Source organism: Talpa occidentalis, unplaced genomic scaffold, assembly GCF_014898055.3.
Source record: "Talpa occidentalis isolate TD23 unplaced genomic scaffold, MPIMG_talOcc4v2.1 talOcc4.11, whole genome shotgun sequence".
In the NCBI taxonomy this organism is placed as follows: Eukaryota; Metazoa; Chordata; class Mammalia; order Eulipotyphla; family Talpidae; genus Talpa; species Talpa occidentalis.
Window position 1 is genome coordinate 28,587,185 of NW_023601104.1, and position 18,791 is coordinate 28,605,975.

At 43.4% G+C, this 18,791-nt stretch overlaps 1 long non-coding RNA gene across 2 annotated transcripts in view; it reads left to right on the top strand.

The window, feature by feature from the left end:
* LOC119238700 (uncharacterized) overlaps positions 1–6,192 on the top strand; it is an 87,168-nt gene extending 80,976 nt beyond the window's left edge. For both annotated transcript variants that reach the window (XR_005123633.2, XR_008549102.1), the window contains one exon: positions 5,896–6,192. This is a non-coding gene — a long non-coding RNA (uncharacterized LOC119238700). The remainder of the gene's footprint in view (positions 1–5,895) is intronic.
* The last annotated feature ends 12,599 nt before the right edge of the window (positions 6,193–18,791 follow it).

An 18,791-nucleotide genomic window follows, 5' to 3' on the forward strand; every position in this document is an offset into this window, starting at 1 on the left:
ACATAAATTATCTTATCAATGGCTTAAGCCCTCTACCCTTAATCTTACTTTTTAAAACTTGGAAATAATAAAGTGGTAGAAAATAAAGAAAAAACTATCTGTATTCTCCAAAAACCTTCACCAAAATCTAGCATTATATCTTGTAAGTCTTCCTCTTATGCATATTTTACCTAATACTGATCATACTGTATATTCAATATCCATTCGTGTATGTCCCACTTCTTTCATTAATTTTATAAATTTTAATAGTTACATAATATTCCATAAACAAGGATGGACCATAACCTATTTATCCCAGTTATCAGAGTCTCAGATTGCTGCCAAAACATCTGCAATTGTAAATGGTATTATGAAATATGTTAGACCTTTTCTCCTGAGGAAGTCATTATCACAGAAATTATTTTGTAGATGTTTGGAGTTAAATGTCATAAACCCCCTGACATTTATCACCAAACTGATGTCCAAACAAATTATATCATTGTATAAGCCCCCAAACTTTCGCTCTCATTCTTCACTGATATGACCTCTGAAATAAATAAATAAATCCCAGTGCCCTTAGAGGATGCATAAGTTAGGAAGCAGAACAGTGGCTCCACTGTGGAGTCATTGCTTCACAAAATGCTGCTCCCATACCACTGAGTATAAGGTATAATGGTAGGTTGTAAATGAACAAACTTTTAAAATGTATTAGAAAAACTGAGACACACAAAGTCCATGTTTCTATAAATATTATTGTTTAGAACCTGGCTAAAGTAAGTGTTTAAGCTTTTTTTTTAATATGTTAAGTGAAAGAAAAACTACTATGTTAGAAGGAAGAATCAGGCTGAACACTGTTAAGATAAAAACTGTAAAGTGGAGCAAGAATCTCTGATCAATTAGGCTGAGCCCATGTCCATAGAAAGGAGCAAAAAGAAAGATTAATGCTTTCCACATACATAGGACTGACCACATGCTACTAAAAATACAAAGACGCATTTTTATGGGGTTGGAGTTGAAGTGAGAGTAACAATTTATACTGTTATCAGACATTATTGTCTTTGTAGGAATGAAGGCATTTAAGAAAGCAAATGAAGGCTGTGCAGACCTTAGGTTACTAGACCTACCTGGGGGCTTGGGGCATGGGGAGAAAGGAAAAGACAAGAATGAGCAATCTAGAGGGAAATTTTGTAAGCTTATTTGATAGATTCACAATTTTGCATTGAAAGCAAGTATCATCAAGCTAAAGCTAGAGCTGAGATTTGTCTCACTGCTGTTGAAGCATCCAGCTATGTGACAAGAGTGTGAGTTTGGATCAGCCACGCTTGCATTCAGATTCTGGTTCTGCCACTTCGTAGCTGTATGTGTGCTCAATTTTGTAATTGAGTGGAGAAGGTAAGACTGCCAATTTCATAATACCCCTGGGAGGAAGAGAAATAAGGAAAGTGTCAAGTTCAGTGCCTAACACAGAGATGGGCTCCAGTAGAGACCTGTAGTAAAGATGGGGGCGTGGAGGAGGTAGAGGAGAGATAGAGGGTATCAAGTAGTGACAGTAGGGGAGGCTAGAAGATGGGGCACAGGATATGGCGTTGAGTGGTAGTGCTGCTTCTGGTAGTAATTACTCCCCAGTTTATTCTTGATTCTTCACAAATCTCAGAGGATAACCTGCCTCAGTCAATCTCTGTCGAAGGAATCCCAGCAAAAGAGAAGAGCCTGACTAAAGAATCCTATGTACCCACTAACTAGCAAAAGGGCTGAAATTGGTAAGAAGTATTGTGAACCTGTAATCAATCTTGAGACCAGAGAACAGGCTGACTGCCACATGGTAGGCATTTCATAATAAATGAGAAATAATAAATAACATGTGGTGAGTACCTGTTGAATCTATGAATATGTTGGATAAATATGCCCAGGTCTTCCGTTATTAGGTCACTGAGTTGCCTATTCCGCATGTAAATAATTGCTTCCATTTGTTGAGCACCTACTATGGGCCAAGTACTATACTGAGTTCATCAGTCTGGCCCCACAGGAAGCAGGTTGAACATGCAAATCAGGTCATTTGAGGAGAGTTGAATAAAGGATCTATATACCAATATGTGGGCAGAATGAGGGAGGGAGTGGGGTCACACAAGAGAAGGTGATAACCAAGGTTGGATGTATGGAATCATTACCAGCCTGGGTTAAAGGGATAAAGGTGGGAGACAGAACAGTGTGGAGAGGGTAGTCAGACAGGTGCTGTGACAAGGGGTTGAGGGTCACAACCTGCAGAGAGTGCCCAGCAGAAGAGAACCAGTCTCAGCCTCCTCATCTCTGTGCAGCACCCACAGAGGCAAAAGGAAGTTATCCCATCTTCTCAGATTTCACCTGCCTATATCATTTAATTTTCACAATAACCCTATCAGGCAGGTACTATTATCAATTAGTCCATTTCAGAGATGAGGAAACTAACTTTTTTTTAAACATTTTTTAGGTTTTTTTATACAAGAACCGGGGTACAGGCCAGATTCGTGGGAGGGTGAGAGGATTCACCAGAGACAGAGCAGGGAACAGAACAGGCAGACTGACGAAATACACTGCTGAGGGGAGCAGTGGGCGAGACAGGAGAGGTCTGCCGTGCCATGTGGGACCCTTGCTGGCCGGCCGGGATTGAACCGGTGCTGCAAAGGCTGCGGACAGCTTCACAGCATGGTGCTCAACCGCCTGTGCCACCAGGGGAGGCCCAGGAAACTAACATTTAAAGAAAAAACAAATTCTGGTAACTGGTGGACCAGGATTTGAATCTAAATTTCTCTTAACTCCAAGAACATAGAGTTCTTGCTTTCTCAAATGTAGTGCCATAATTGTCATGAAATTAGCAAAAATAATTTTTTAAAAAACTTTATACAATTGAATTATCTCCTCAACTGAGATTTTTAGATCAAAGATATAATTTTCTTAGTTATTTTAGGGATAGAAAAACTAATACATAAGGCAACTGGTGAGCATATAAAAGCTTATTTAATCATTCAACTGTGAGGATCTGATCTGTGTGGGTATTCATAGAGCAAAGAGGCAGAGAAAAGATGAATTAAAGCATAGACTGTGGGCACCAGAATCAAGTTTACCTCCCTCACTGCACAGGGAAGAACCAAGAGGCAAGTGAGTTGCCTGGGGGCAGTTAGGTATAATGTAAAGTAGGTTACCTTGCACATGAGCCAAGAAAGTTCCCCAGCCTCATCTTCCACTTCTCCCCACATACACACCAAGTGAAGCAGCCTGTCATTTCTTGAATGTGCCTGTCCAGGCTCTGGTTTTACTCATGCTATGTCTGCTGCTTGAAATAACTGGAAAGAACAAGTACTAACTCCAGATGCTGCACACACATTTAAATTTGTCTTTGAAACAACCTATTAGATAGGTACCATCACTATCCTCAGTTCAGAGATGTGGGAAATGGAGGCACAAAGCAGTGAAGTAACCAATCCACAAGAGCACACTGCTAATAAGTGACAAAGCAAGAATTCAAGCCCAAGGACTCTCAGCCAAGCTCTTTCCTACGGAACTCTACTTTCTGGATTGCCCTACCCACTTCCTGTCTATCCTCTGTCCAGTTCTTTGCTGTGATATTTCCAAAACCTTTAGCTCAGGGCTGCTCAAATTTTTCTAAGGATTTTTTATGTCAGAGAAAATGAATAGATACTCCTGGGGTCTGAAGCTGTAGTAAAGAAAATTTTTTGCAATCTCTTAATTCAAGAATATGTCCAAATTGTGTGTCCTTCTGCATAATATTTTCATGTGTATTTTATTTTTGAAATAATGTTTTAAATTACTTAACATTGATTAAACTGATGCTCTGGAAAAAGGCACCAGATTTATTCTCTGGCTTCACCTATCCCACTACATAAGCCCCACATCCTCCAGGAATGTGAAGGAAGGGTCTTCACTTTCCTCCCTTAACTCCTCCCCACCAGCCTGGGGTAAAATCTGTGTTCACCATGCAGTTAACATATACCTCTCATTTCCAGAATTATCAGGTCTCCCATCTGCAAAGACGGTGACTTAGACTAGGACAAATGAGACATGCCGGTGAAGCCAACAAGCATGTCTTTGGGAGGCAGGATTTCTGCCCACAGAAAACCCACACAGACATAAGGAGAACGTACAAACCAGACAGACAATGGCCCTGAAGGGAATTGAATTTTTTTCTCGTCAACATTTTAATGCAGTAACATTGAACAAAAATGATTACTGGAGTATTTATATAGATACAGTAGATATAAATAACTTTAAGAACATAGATAATAGGGCCTCCCTGGTGGCGCAGCAGTTGAGCGCTGGGCTGCGAAGCTGCCCGCAGCCTCTGCAGCGCTGGTTCAATCCCCGGCCACCGGGCGAGGGTCCCACAATGGCGTGCAGACCTCTCCTGCCACCCGCTGCTCCCCTCAGCAGTGTACTTCGTCAGTCTGCCTGCTCTGCTCTCCCCTCTGGCTCTGGTGAATTCTCTCACCCTCTCCTACTTCTGACTGTACCCAGTGCTTGTGTAAATAAATAAATAAATCTTTAAAAAAAAAAAGAACATAGATAATAGTTAAGTGTAGTAAATGATTTCATATAATTTACTATTTAATTATGATAATACTTAATAGCTTCCTTGTAAAATTCCTAAAACTTTATCATTCACTCTTCAAGCCTGTATGAGCTACCTCCAGCACACCAATGAACAGCTGAATTTTTCTTGTGTGGCTTAAACAGTATTACCTCCCCAAATTAATTACTGCTTTGGGGAGAAGAGTGTATTCATAATTTCATCGCGCTGTTTGATGGTAGAACCTGTATGTATGCAACTCACTCTGATGGGAATGTTAAAAAGAAATCCAAAGAGAAGGATCCATATCCATCACTAACCATGGACTGCAGGACTTAGAATTTCTACCCCTTCATCCCTGCTGGTCCAGGGTTCAAATGGCCATGAGAGGGATTGGAGAGAAGATGGCTGAATGGGCAATACTCCAGAATGAATGTCCCAGAACAGGAATATCAGAAGGAGGGGATGGAAAGGCTGGATGCAGAGAATTGGAAACTTGTAGGGAGGTGGAAAGGAGCTGGATGCAGCTTTGAGGACCTGCACCCTTTCTAAAGTGTGGGAGGAGCTCAGGGTGTAGTAAACCAGGTCAGGTGTATGAAAAGGTCATCACGCTTGTGATAGACTTTAAGTGCCTTTCCTCTAAGACTCAGGGTAATCCCCATACAATTCCCACCCCCCCTTGTTTTGATCCTACTCCCTCCTCCTCCTCCTGTAATGTGTCTCTGGTTTATAGTTGCTTGTTGATTTTGATTTTTACTTTATTATAATTAGTCTTTTGTATGGGGACTATAACCAAGATGAAAATACATACATTGTGCAAAAATGAAAAATAATGTAAAAAATATCTAAAATTAAAAGAAGAATAATAAAAAAAAGAATATGAGAAAACAAAAAAAATCCAAAAAAAAATAAGACTCAGGGTAAGTCCAAATTAAGAAGAAATATGACTTTTCTTCCTCTATATTATAAATCCAAAGTGACTGCAACCCTTCAGTGGAGGACTCAGCTGATGCCTGTTCAGCCTGACATGACCATTTTAGAAAGCCCAGCAAGATGAGGTGCAAAGGTTATTTGTCTTGCTAAGAGAAGGGGGACCAGTAGCCTGGGGTCTGGTGTCTTGTGACTCAGTATTCCAGGAGGCAGACCTCCCAATATGGGGGGTGTGGGGGGCAGAGAGGACTGGAAGAGAATTCAACCCTCGACCCACTCTTTTACATTAGAATTCAACCCTCGACCCACTCTTTTACTGCCTTCTGAGAGGAGGAACGAAGGACCCCACATCTGGGTGGCATCCCTGGCTCTACCTAGCTCCTAATGCCATAACTGCTACTTTATTTGTCTGCTTCCTCCCCTAGATCCTACAGTCTTTGAAGGGAAGAGATGTCATCCTGGAGTTCCTTCAGTCTTCCCTCAAGAAAAGTCTAGAGAAGCTGTACTGGAGCCAGACCCGAAGAAGCAATGAGTGAGTCTCTGGCCCAGGAATACCCAACAAAATGCACTAGTCACAAACAAATGTCATGTTCGGCCCCTACTGAACTTGAGGAACTATGTACACCTAACATCAGTCAAGTCCAAGGTGAGTTCATGCACTCCCGTGAGGCTGGGTGACTCTAAGGTCTTGGTAGCTGGATGAGGATTCTACCTGTGCTTCTTGCCCATTCACAATTCCAACCACTCCTCTCCCTTCTGGACCAGGCAGAAGTGCTGTGAGGTAGGTGGGAGAGTCATGTGCGACAAACTGGAAAGGCAGCCAAAGGCTCAGTAGTCCAGAGCCTAGAGCACTGCCAGGCTAAAAATCTGGCACTAACACAAGTGAGTCTCTCCCTACACGCTGGGGGAGAAGGGAGTTCACATTTATTTGTGTCATTGTTTAATTAATGTCTGTCTACCACACAAATGTAAGCTCCATAAGGGAGGCAGGACTATTCCTGGTTTTGCTCACCAATGGACTTCCCCCACACACACACCCCACCCGGCCATTGGAAGAAGTATCAGGCATGGAGCAGGCATTTAGAAAGTATTTACTGAATGAGTGATCAGAGATTTCAATTTATATTTTTGGTGTTAGATTCCAAGGCAGCACAGAAGCCACGGAGACTCAAATAGGAGGCTCCAAGCTTTGTATGTCCTCTTGCTCCAGCCTTCTGTATGCAGTGGGGCACCTTTGGTATCTCATTTGAAGTAACAGTTCCTTAACTAAAAATAAGACTAAGTTTGGAAACAACTGGAGCAGCTATCTTCCAAAGCCCTCTTTGCTCTTGTCATTCTGAGTGCTGTTAATGGACATCACTCAGAGGTCTGCATGTGAATGGGCCAGGCCCTGGTTCTATAGATTAGTCTGTCTCCACTTTGTTCTAACTTCATGTCCTGATCACCAAGCAGGGACTTTCATTCCCTAAGACCCCGGGAGAATGACTCTTGGCAGAAAGCCCATCCCAGTTCCAGCTCTGCCCCTGCTGACCCAGTGTGCTCAGTCCTTGTTTTGGCCAATGCCCTGACCTTGCTGACCCTGAGCAATTCCAGCCTCCAGGATTGTCCAGACCTAGATGCAGAGCTGCCAAGTCAGTTGAAAAGAAAGAAATATATATCTCCTCTCTCCACGCCCAAACTCCTCACACTTGAGCTGGAGGAGTGCCAACAAAAATAGCATGATGTCATCCCCTGACTGATCCTGTTAATCCCTTTTCTGCCGAATATTGAGTCTTGGTTTTTATTTAAAAGCGATTTTATTGTCAGCAGATGGTTAAAAGCCTCTGAGAGCTGGGCCGGGAAACCTGGTGGCGTCTTTGATGTGCAAAGTGATGCAGGCCCTCAGTCCCCTGAGCCCCAACAAGGAAAGAAATGGGATTTGCAGAAGGCTGGGAAGCTGGGGGAATTCTGTTTCAGACAGTATGCTTTACCAAAGGCATCTGACTTTGCATTTCTCAGCCAGCACACCTCTGCAAGGCTGCCTCTGAGAGGACTTCTCAGCCTCTCTCTACCTGGGAGGAACATCATTGTCCCACTCCCTCTGGATCACCACCTTTTTGCTCCCGGCATTGCTAGGAGCATTCCCTTCTGCTAGGGTGTCCCCACACCACTCAGTCCTCCTCATCAGCTACCCAAATCCCAACTATTCTAGAAAGGCTGCCTTAAAGAGGTGAGATAGACTTAGGGCCAGGAGACATGGTTTGAAGCTTGGCTTTGGACAAACCTGGAAACACCATTAAACTCTTTGAACCTCAGCACTGCATCTGTGAAACAGAAATGGGAATACCTGCCTTGTTAATGGCCCTACATCATAGATGACCACCCAAATTTCAAAAAAAAAAAAAAAAGATATGTATCATTAAAACCTCTACAAATGAATAAACCCTGTACTAAGGCTAAGCACTATTGCAAAGAGGATGAAGAACAAAGGAGGTCTGGAGGAGCAAGAGTCAGAGGTATGTGTAAGGAGTGATTCCAGTGAATCTAAGACACAAAGTGAAGTAAAGCCAGGAGAACACTGATGGGTACTGAGAAAGAACTGGGCCCAGTAGGTCGGGTTCACATGGAGGTCAAATGATTGTTGTAGAGGGTGTTGAGGAAGTAAGCCAGAAGAACAGGAGATGATGGCCAGAGAGTAAGATGTGTAAGTTGGGATTTGGGAGGTTATGCCCTGTTGGTGATGGGAAGAGAGTGAGTAGCTGAGGTATGAAAGCTTTCTTGGCATTGAGGTCAAGGCTGGACTCCTGGAAAAGTCATCCTCATGGATGATGAAGGCCCAAGAATAATGAGGTAGTTGGGGTGGAAAGGGTGCCCAGGAGCTTGGGAACCTGGGTGGTCTGTGAGTGAGTGGGTTGACCAGGAAACCCTAGAGAACACCAAAGAAGGAGTGAAACGGGGTGTGTGAGGGAGGTGGAGAAGGAGGGATAAGGGGACCGAATGCTGCGAGACTAAGGAGCAGAGGCTTTCACAAAATGAAGAGGAGTGTCGGACTTGCCTGGAGAACCAGGAAAATTGCAGACTGATCTCCTGACCCTGAGGGGCATGGGTAAGAATAACAGCCCCCACCTGAGTGGACAGCAAGATGAGAAAAGGGAATGTTTTAGGAAAGGCTAAGGATGCAGAGGAGTTTTCTGTCTTAAAGTAGTGAGGGTAAGGGACATAGGGGTGAAGAGGCCAGAGCAGCTGCAAAGATGAGCAGAGCAACACAGGGATGGAGTTTAGGAGCCAATGGGAGAATGAAGTTGAGACTACTGGCTGAGGCGAGAGAGAGTGCGAACAGATATGATGAATTTCATCCCTGTGGTCCATAGTGATGGAGGTAGGACTTGGCCACAGAGTGGGTTTGGGTAGGTAGGTATGATGCCTGGGCAGGCCTCCAGCCAGTAGTCATCTACAGTCAGCTTCCATGGGCCTTGTGGTGGAGGGTGGGTCTTCTGACAACTGCTCAAACAGTGCTGGAAGGCATGGTGGCCCTAACAGCTGGTGGGGTGATCATATCAGGGACTAGATAAGGTCTGAGGTCTTTTCCATCTCTTGTCACCTTGTGATCACACATACACTTAAGAGTTGTCCCAAGGACTGGCCCCAACTCAAGCCTTGAGGTTGTTCTGCTTGCGTGGCTTCTAATTTCAGCCAGCTATAACAGGCATGCAAGTGCCTTGACCATCAGATGCTGAGAAAGGAAACAGATACTCCCAGCCTACCCCTGAGACCTAAGCAAGCCACCCAAAGCCAGTCTCAGAGGGAACTGTAGGAATCAGAACTGATGTAGGAGACAGAAAATTTTAGGCCCCTTGTTCTTAAGCTTAGAGCAGATAATGGAATCAGAGCTCTGAAAGCTAGAGGTGAAATTGCTACTTCTGCTCATAATGGCAAATAATATTTACTGAGTACCTTAGGCATTTTACATGGCCTAGCTCATTCATTCCTCACAGCAATCTTATACAAGAGGTAGTTTTCTTTTCCTCACTTGGACAGATGAGGAGATTGAAGTCCACAGAGGTGAAGGAACTGCCTAAGTGGTAGGATTTGGACCCATGTATCACAATGACAGGTTCAAAAGTCTTTGTTATTCATGTATTGGAAAAAAAAAAAAGCCTGCAGCTGCAATAGGAGACAGGACTTGTTCAAGGCCACTCAGGAGGTCAGCAGCAGAACCAGGAATGAGGCCTAGTCTCCTGACTGCCAACCTACAGTTTTCTCCATCCCCCCGCGCCCCCCATGCAGAGACTTATAAACATATCCACGTCTTTCTCAAATAGACACTTTCTGCCATTCATGAGCATCCTTATTTGATGTGTGGTATCCAGTCTCCAAGGGGGCTCACAATAATCCTTGCCTCTAGGCATTCACCCTGTGTGGAGTCCCCTTTGTGTTTTGGTGTTGTATGAGGACAGGCAAATGGAAGGCACTCTATCACCTGTTTGCTCAAATCTGCATAGTGACTTGTCTAAGCTCTCAGTCTTGAGGATGAGATTTAAGTACCAGTGGCTGTGTTTTTAACCACAAATTTGCAGTATTGTTGTTCTAATTCCACCATCTTTGATGCTCTGCAATAAATATCTGTCATTCTATTTTGGCTTCCCAGCATCCAAACACTTTCATAGAATTGCTTTCATAGGAAGCAAGTACACTTAGGATGTGCATTTATTGTTAACCATTTAGTAGCATCCATAATTCTTTCCAACTAGAAAGGAAGCTCCTGGAGTGAAAAACCTTCTTACATTCTCCCATCTCCTATATACCTGGCCCAGACCCTGGAGATGAATAGGAGTTCACAAATGTTTGTCAAGTGGCTGCTCCAATGACAGCACAGAGCATAAGGTGCAGACCCTGCCTCCCAGGGCTCAGTGGAAAGCCCAAGGTGCCTCTCCAGGCCAATGCAGATAATTAAGAGAGTTGACTGGCTGATAAAACACTCTAATTCCTGACAGCCTGTGCATTTTTCCAAGTTGCAGAGACAATGTGTGCTGTACCAGATGGGCAGGACTCAGTCATCTTATAGGCAGAGCTGAGCCCCAGCAGGTCTGCAGCTAGGAAAGCTGGTGCTCTCTAGACTGAGATTAAGGCCCTGCTGGAGCAAGGTCTCAGGTTACACCCCTCCCCCTGTGTTCTGCTCCTTAGCTTCTAAAGGGAGCTGCTTCAGGACAGGCCCAGGACAAGGCCTTCAACACCACCCCATTAGTGCAGGAAATATTTGCCAGAGAGCGTCACCCTCCAGGAGGAGAATAACAACTGAAGATCTACATTTCATTTGTTCCAGGACTCTTTTAGCTTAGATCTTTAATCCTTCCTCCCTCCCAGTCTACTCAAAGACCTACAGACCTTCCACACACTCGGTTTCCCTTTCAAGTTTAGAAATTGACCTAACAATAATGTCTCCTTGGATTATCTTTGTAAGTGTCCGGGTGTGCACTGCCTCGTGTATCTGCGTGTCAACATTGCAGGACAGGACAAGGTGGTGGTTCCATTTAGATATCATGGGTGATTAGTAATGGAATAACGACAGCAGCTGACATTGTGCTAACCATTTTACAAATACTACCATAAGTATCAACCATATGGGGGAGTGGGGATGTCAGTATCGTCATTTTTAGGTGAGTACACTGATACTTAGAAGTGTTAAGAAACTTCCAAAGTTACTCAACTGGAAAGTAGTGACATCGGATTCAAGTCCAGGAGTGGCTCCAAAGCACAGGTTCTTAAAACTCGGTCCATATCTGCCCACCTGTCTGTGACATATCGGTTGTTACCTGCAGGAAACAGAGGGACAATTAAGATACCAGCTTGACTGTCAAGATTTCTACCTAGTTGGGGAAGCAAATATTACTATATTTTTAAATCACATATTACAGTATGATGTTTATAATAATAAAAAATAGGTATAGGAGTGGCTTGAGGAATGGTGATTAATTCTATCTATAAGGGAGGAAGAAAGATTAGGGAAAGCCACAAAATGAACACCCAAAAAGTGAAACTTTATCTGTGATTCTGTTTGAATGTGTAATCTTTGGCTATCACTCATCCACACTGGCATTTGTTGACTGAGTCATCTGGGCAAGACCCAGGCAAAACGGCCCTTTCTCCGAGCCCTTGTTTTACTAGATTTACTATATCACTAATAGAAATAGGTTAATATATTAAAGAACAGAGAGAGTTTCCAAAGAGCAGGATCTAGAGTCAGCACAGCTGACCATCCTGAACATCTGCTTGTGAGTAATGCATTTAGGCTCCAGGGAAATACTTCTCCACACCTTCTGCCCTGTGTCTGTGAATCAAAAAGAAACTGTGTCCAAATGTGATGAAAGTTTGTGGGTTGTGTTATGCCAGGATTGGAGATGGGAAGGATTTGAGCAGCAGATGTACTTAGCTAAAAGACAACTTATATTCTTCCCCACGGATATGGACATAATAGTGTCATGTCATGCAGTGAAATATCCTTTCTTAGGGTGTCTGTTTCTCTCTTCTCTCTATGTTCCAATATGTGATTCTGGAGGCACTCACAAATTAATGCAGTGTTAGGTTACACATGATGACTAGGGAATATTTTGCAATAGAAAACAAATCATAATACTTTCACTTTGTGTTTGCGGGCCTATTCACATCATTCAGGAAGCATAATATTCTATATGTGACTTCATATTAAAAACAGAAATTGTGGGCCTCCCCGGTGGCGCAGCGGTTGAGTGTAGGGTTGTGAAGTTGGCCGCGGCCTCTGCGGCGCCGGTTCGATCCCCGGCTGCTCCCCGGCCGCCGGAGGAGGGTCCCACATGGTGTGCAGACCTCTCCTGCTGCCCGCTGCTCCCCTCAGCAGTGTGCTTCGGTCCTTCTGCCTGCTCTGCTCCCCGCTCTGGCTCTGGTGGATTCTCTCACCCTCCCACGCTTCTGACTGTACCCAGTGCTTGTATAAATAAATAAAATCTTAAAAAAAAAAAAAAAAGAATATCATTAAAAAAAACCCAGAAATTGTATATATTTCACTTTTAGAAAAATAAAGATTTGCATTTTTGAAAGAATAATTTTATCTAAGTAATGGTGAATTTTAAAGTCAATATAAATTTATTATACTTGTCATTTTCTTCTCATTTTAGTAGATTTGCACAAGTATTCAGGCATATAAAACATTAGATAACTTTACTTCCCACTCCTGCCATACTCACTTACCTCACCCAGGAAAAGGCTCCCTGGCTGGTGCAGGAGGGACCACAGTTGCAAGTTTTTTCATCAGCTGCTATGAAAAATTACTCACATTGCTCAGTTCCTCACTCTGTCTTGCTTTGACCTTGGCCTTCTTATTGCCTCTGCCTTCTTGTTGCCTTCTGCCTAAGTTTTCACCTGATTTCCTAGTCAACCTTGATGAATAACTTCAGCCACCGTCTTCCTGAGCCAGGTTCTGGTTAACTTTGCTCTAATGATCACAATCCCTGCTTCCTCCCCGGCAGATCATCCCTGATATACTTTGGCCTGATGTGATAATAGTTTTCTAATACAAAGATGGGTTTGAAAATAAGGCCTCTCATTCCCCCTGCAACTGTAAGGAGAATGCCTTTCTTTATCACTCATTTCATATCAATCATTATACAAACTACCCGAATCCAGGCCTCACCTTGCCCCCTTACAGCCTAGCTCAAATAAATCATCAAACCTAGAAAGGAAACCAGTCAGTTTCATCATACTCGTTGTGCAATGAGGGAAACTGAGGAGAGGAAGTGACTTGCCTATGACCAGCCAGCAAGAAAACTGAGAATACAGCCAAGTCTCCAAGCTCCAAGCCAGCTAGCTCTACACCACCCATTTGGATAATTGTGGGGATTCCAGCATCACCTCACCCCCACCCCCAATAAATCTTTCCATGACATCCCACAAGATAGCTATTGTGAACTGTGGAGGCCAGAAATTTGATGCTGGGTATGCAGAGGAAAAGTAAGGGAGGTTATTTCATCAGTGACACAATGGCACTCACCACACTTGAGCTGCATGCACTCTGCTGCCCTGAAAGTCTGCATGCCTTTCTGGAGACTAAACATTTTCACAGTTCCTTTGACCCAAGGGTTATTTCCTGTTTGGAAAATGGAAAATCTTCCTTATAGATGGTAAGAAAAAAACTTCAGCTAGACTAATCCACAAAGATTCTTCTGAAACTGCAGAAGGATAGCAGTGTCAAGGTCGGGGGTGGAGGGGCAGGGACAAATATGTACTTTAAAAATGTATAAAATGTTCTTTGGGGGTTCTTTTTATTTTCTCTTGCCTAAGAACTCCTACCCGGCTCAGTAGGAAAGGCTGGGTCCCATGGAGTAGGGAGACTGTGAGCCTGCAGAAGCCCTAATACACTGGGGTCTCCTGCCTGGCCCAAGCTGTTAGAAGCTGCATCCCACAGACTCTAAGCTGAGAAGGAGGTGTTCCTTTGGGGGAAGACCGCCACCCACCCATGTGAGCCTCTACCTGGAAATGGGTTTACCTACAATCTAAGACCCTATTTATTACTTCAAAATGTACTTGAATTTTTACTTTTGACACTGAAATTTCTCTTGTTACAATTTGTTTCTTGATTTCAAAATGTTTATGTGCATTTCATCAATTTTGTAATCTATTACTTTTTTTCTTAATTTTCTCTGTTTAGCTAAAGAAAAATGAGTTTCTTTAAGGAAAAGTTCAGGTTAGTATCTATATTTAAAGTATTTCACCTGTAAGACAAATCTGAAAAGAAAAAACTCTGTTGGAAAATACTAAAAAGTTCCATCACTTCGGGTATCACGCAAGAGGTTTCTCCTGTGAGTTTTAGGAAATCAGCTGGACCTGACACCTATTCTGAGAACACCCTGATATTTTCACAGAATGCTCACAGCTGCATTGTCACTAATGACTGTGTGTTCTTAGAAAGCAGGTTGCCATCTTCTAGAATTTGTTACAGCTTGTTGAATGAAATCACACATAGATGGTTTTTATGTGCCAAAATGTTTGGGATTGCCCTGGAAGGACCCAAACAAGTGAAAGGCCTTTAGTGTCTCTAACTTCACAGTAAATCTATTCTGTAAACCATAAAAGCGGGTTGACCCAGCCTCCTAAGGCTCACTCCACCTACATATCAAGCTGCCCACCTCAGATTCAGTGAGCATGGACAAAGCCCGGTGAACTGGGTTACAGCATGACCTTGTGATGTGAGTAAATCACAGATTTGGGGCTATATGACTGGCAATATTTTACATATCTGAAATGAAACCATTTTAATAATAATGTCAAGACTTCTATAAAACAGTATTAATAATACTAACCTTAACCACTTGTCAGAGGTGAGAATCAAATTGTATAAGATCTGGAAAAGTACTTTATAAATTATAAAGCACCTCATGAAAATAATGTACACTGCTCCCTTAAATGTTCATTCACTAAACGTTTATTGATTACCTGACATATACTAGGCACTGTTCCAGCATTATAGATAAAGTATTAAACCAATCTTGTATGTATATAATTGGTTTTCTTCCTGGCCTTTAAGCTGAAAGGTTCTTTGATGTGCTGGTCATCTCCAAGGTGGCCCTCAATGATCCTCATTTCCTATTGTTTGTGCTTAATGTTGTACCTACCCTACTGAATCGAGGCTGATCTGTATGACCAGTCGAGTATGGTAAAATTGACAGTCTGTATCTCCCAAGGTTACAGTCTGGTGGGGCAAGGTAAAAGAACCCAGTCACAGAGGCTGAGGGAATCAGGTAAAAATGGAAGCAAGTTAGAGCTCCACACCTGGAGCTCCAGCATATCCACAACCACCATAATAAGCTCCACCACAGGACAGAAGCCAAAGCTCCGTAGATGTGGGGTTTGGACCAAAGTCCTTAATATCTCTACAGTTCTCTTACCCGAGGACCTGCTACCTTTAGGAATGGAAGTCTTCTATCCTCTCCATGCCCACTCCTCCAAGTCCCAAGCACTGGCTCCTTCCCCTTTAGGACAATCAAATCTTCCTCCTAACTAGGCCTAGACCTTCCCAAAAAGCCCAGATGTTTTCCCTCTCATTCCTGGAGTCACATACAAGAAGCTGTTCATTGCAAGCCCTTCACCCCATCCCCCAGGGTAAGGTGTCAAGGACCCAAATACAGGAAGTCTGGCTGCTCCATCCATGAGGATCCAGGGGAAGTTAACTAGCCATTGTTTTGCAGATGAGTTTGTAGCATTAGGAAGGAAAAGGCCCTTATTTTTCAATAACCTGATCATTTATCATCACCTTTTCATGTTTTTGATTCTAAAATAATCTACTTCTTTTGAGCAGCATGAAACGGAACACACTCCTGACCAGGGATAGGACAGGGACTCCATGCAGCTTTGTTTACAAGTATGGAAAGGTTAAGTGAAACCCACCTTGTTTCTTTCAGCTCACTGAGATCTGGCTCACTATGATTTCAGGAGCTAAGGTAAGACTCTAAGACACTCTAAGACACTCTAAGACACCAGGGCCAGGCTCATGCTGTAAGCAAATAATCCTTACTAAAAATTTGTTTTGTTGGTTGAAACATTGTTTTGTGATTACTAAACACTTTCAGATTAAAAGAAATAGATGACATGGCCCCTGCTCCTAAAGGTTTATTCTCTAGCTGGGAAGGGATGCCCTCATGAGAAGGTTTAGGTTTAACAATAGTATAAATAGCAATGAAGGTACTATCATAAGACACATTGGCACATCTCATTGGATTCTTGCAACAAGCCTGAGCAGCACGTATTATTATCTCCTACTTTGTAGATGCCTCTGGAGGTAGAAATTAATGTGGGGTCAGAGGGGGCCATGCCCGGCTGTTACCCACTGTGGGCCTCACTCCCTGATCTGCAGACTTCCCAACACACACAGTCTGAGTCCACCTCATGGGGCAACTAACTCTGTAACAGTCTATAAAAGTTTTATTGTTCCTTCTTTTAGAAAGTTGCCAGACCTCACCAGCACTTATAAACAATATGGCGCAGCAACCTGCCTTTCTATCCTTTCCCCGAACATACACCACCAGGATCTGTGCCAAATTGGGAAACTGAGCCATGAAAAGCTCATCTATAAAATGGGGTTTCTTGAGCATGAAATGGGATAATAAGGAGGAAAGCACTTTCTAAATAATAATAAGCTTTACTTGTGTTACACTTAACCACTCTCTGCCTCAGTTTGTACATCTATAAAAATGAATGCTAGTTATGTCTGACTTTTTTTTTGAATTGACGTGATAGACTCACAGATGTGTGCAAACCAGATAGTTTCCTGCCTCTTTCTCTGCCCCCCACACATAATCAGAGCTAAGACACAGACCCAGCTTTATGCTTCTCACTCTGACCAGGTGGTGATACAGGATGCAGGATGCCATTGCTAACATGCCTCCACATGGGTGACTTTTGGAATCTGGGCGGGAATTCCAATGCTCTGCAGTAATAATAGTAATCATAAACAGTTGGTGGTCCCTGCATCCAGGAAATTAGTTTTCAGGGGCCAGGTCTGTGCTGGGATGGAGCACACCCCTCCCTCAGAGGGAGAAACTGCAGAACATGTGTGTCTATAAAACCACACTGATCCTCAGAGCCAGAATAAAGAGCCACCATCCTGAGTAGCTGACCACTGCGTCAGAGCTAAATGCCTCTCAAATGGCACTGGGGAGTACTGAGGTCAGTCCTCCATGAGCCATTACCTAATGGCTTCAGTTCAAATTTGGTGCAGAGAGTAAAGAAGTCATTTAGGCTTTTGGGGTCAGGAATCTGTATCTGAGAAGAAAAGGAAATCATAGACTATGAGAGCTGGAATTGGGACCATCGTCCTTGCTAAGAACCTTCAAGCTGTGCTCCACCTGCTCTTCCTCTTTTTGGGGTCGGAGCTACATCTTCTAATATCAAGTGTCCCTAATTCTCCATGCACATGACATGACCAAGAGTAAACTGAGCCATCTAAATACTCTCTTCTGAAATCCTGTAATGGGAAATCAGATACATTGGTCAGTTTCTGTTCCTGGGCCCTTTACCCAGGAAGCCTTGCTTTCATGAATAGGATAGAGAATGGATGCCAGACTAGAGAGATGCATATAGGAAACTTGAACTTCATTCCAGAGAGAAGCAGCTCAAAGAAGTGGCACAATGTGAGGAAGATTGCAAAACAAAACAACAAAACAAAAAACTGCTCACTATAGTCATTGAACTTTTGCCTTGTTGCTTCAGTTAATTAACATGGTACCTTGCACGGGCCTCCCTTGGTGGCGCACGTGGTTGAGCGTAGCACTGTGAAGCTGTCCACAGCCTCTGCAGCGCAGTTTTGATTCTGGCAGGCCGGCAAGAATCCCACATGGCGAGGCAGACCTGTCCTTCCTAGTCCACTGCTCCCCTCAGCAGTGTACTTAGGTCGATCTGCCTGTTCTGTTCCCTGCTCTGTCTCTGGTGAATCCTCTCACCCTCTCGCGCATCTGGCCTGTACCCCGGTTCTTGCATGCATGAATAAACAAATTTATTTTTAAGATTTTTTTTTTAGGGCCTCCCCTGGTGGCGCAGCGGTTGAGCGCTGGACTGTGAGGCTGCCCGCAGCCTCTGCAGCGCCGGTCCATTCCCTGGCCACCGGCAAGGGTCCCACAAAAAAAAATAATAATAATAATAATTTTTTTTAATGTAAGAGCTGGGGTACAGGCCAGAGATGCAGGCGGGTGAGAGGATTCACCAGAGACAGAGAGGGGAACAGAACAGGCAGAAGGACCAAAATACACTGCTGAGGGGAGCAGCGCACGAGGCAGGAGAGGTCTGCTGAGCCATGTGGGTTTCTCCCTGGCCAGCGGGGAATCCAACCTGCACTGCAGAGGCTGTGGACAGCTTCTCAGAGCGGCACTCAACCCTCTGTGTCACCGGGGAGGCCCAGAATAAATAAATCTTTTTTTTAAAAAAAATGAATAAATAAATAGAAAAGGCTGGCCTTGCTACACTTTAAAAAAAAATAATCAAAAACAGGTGGGGATATAATCACAGTATAATTTGGGGGAGAAACAGATAGTAACTGAACTGTTCAAAATCAGGGGACAGTATTATACAATATTCAAAAGTAAGAAACAAAAATAGTAGTTACCTTTACAGGAGATAGAATGTAGAAGGAGACACAAGGACTTCTATGATGTCCTGATTTCCAGTCCCTGATTTCCAGGGGAGTAGTCACACAAGTCCGTTGAGTTTATGAAAATTCAGCAACCTCTATATAATACATCTTGGTAGCTATGGTATGTCAAGAAGTCTTAAAATAAAACAAGCAGGGGTCAGGTCTTGATGTGGCCTCAGAGTCCAATGA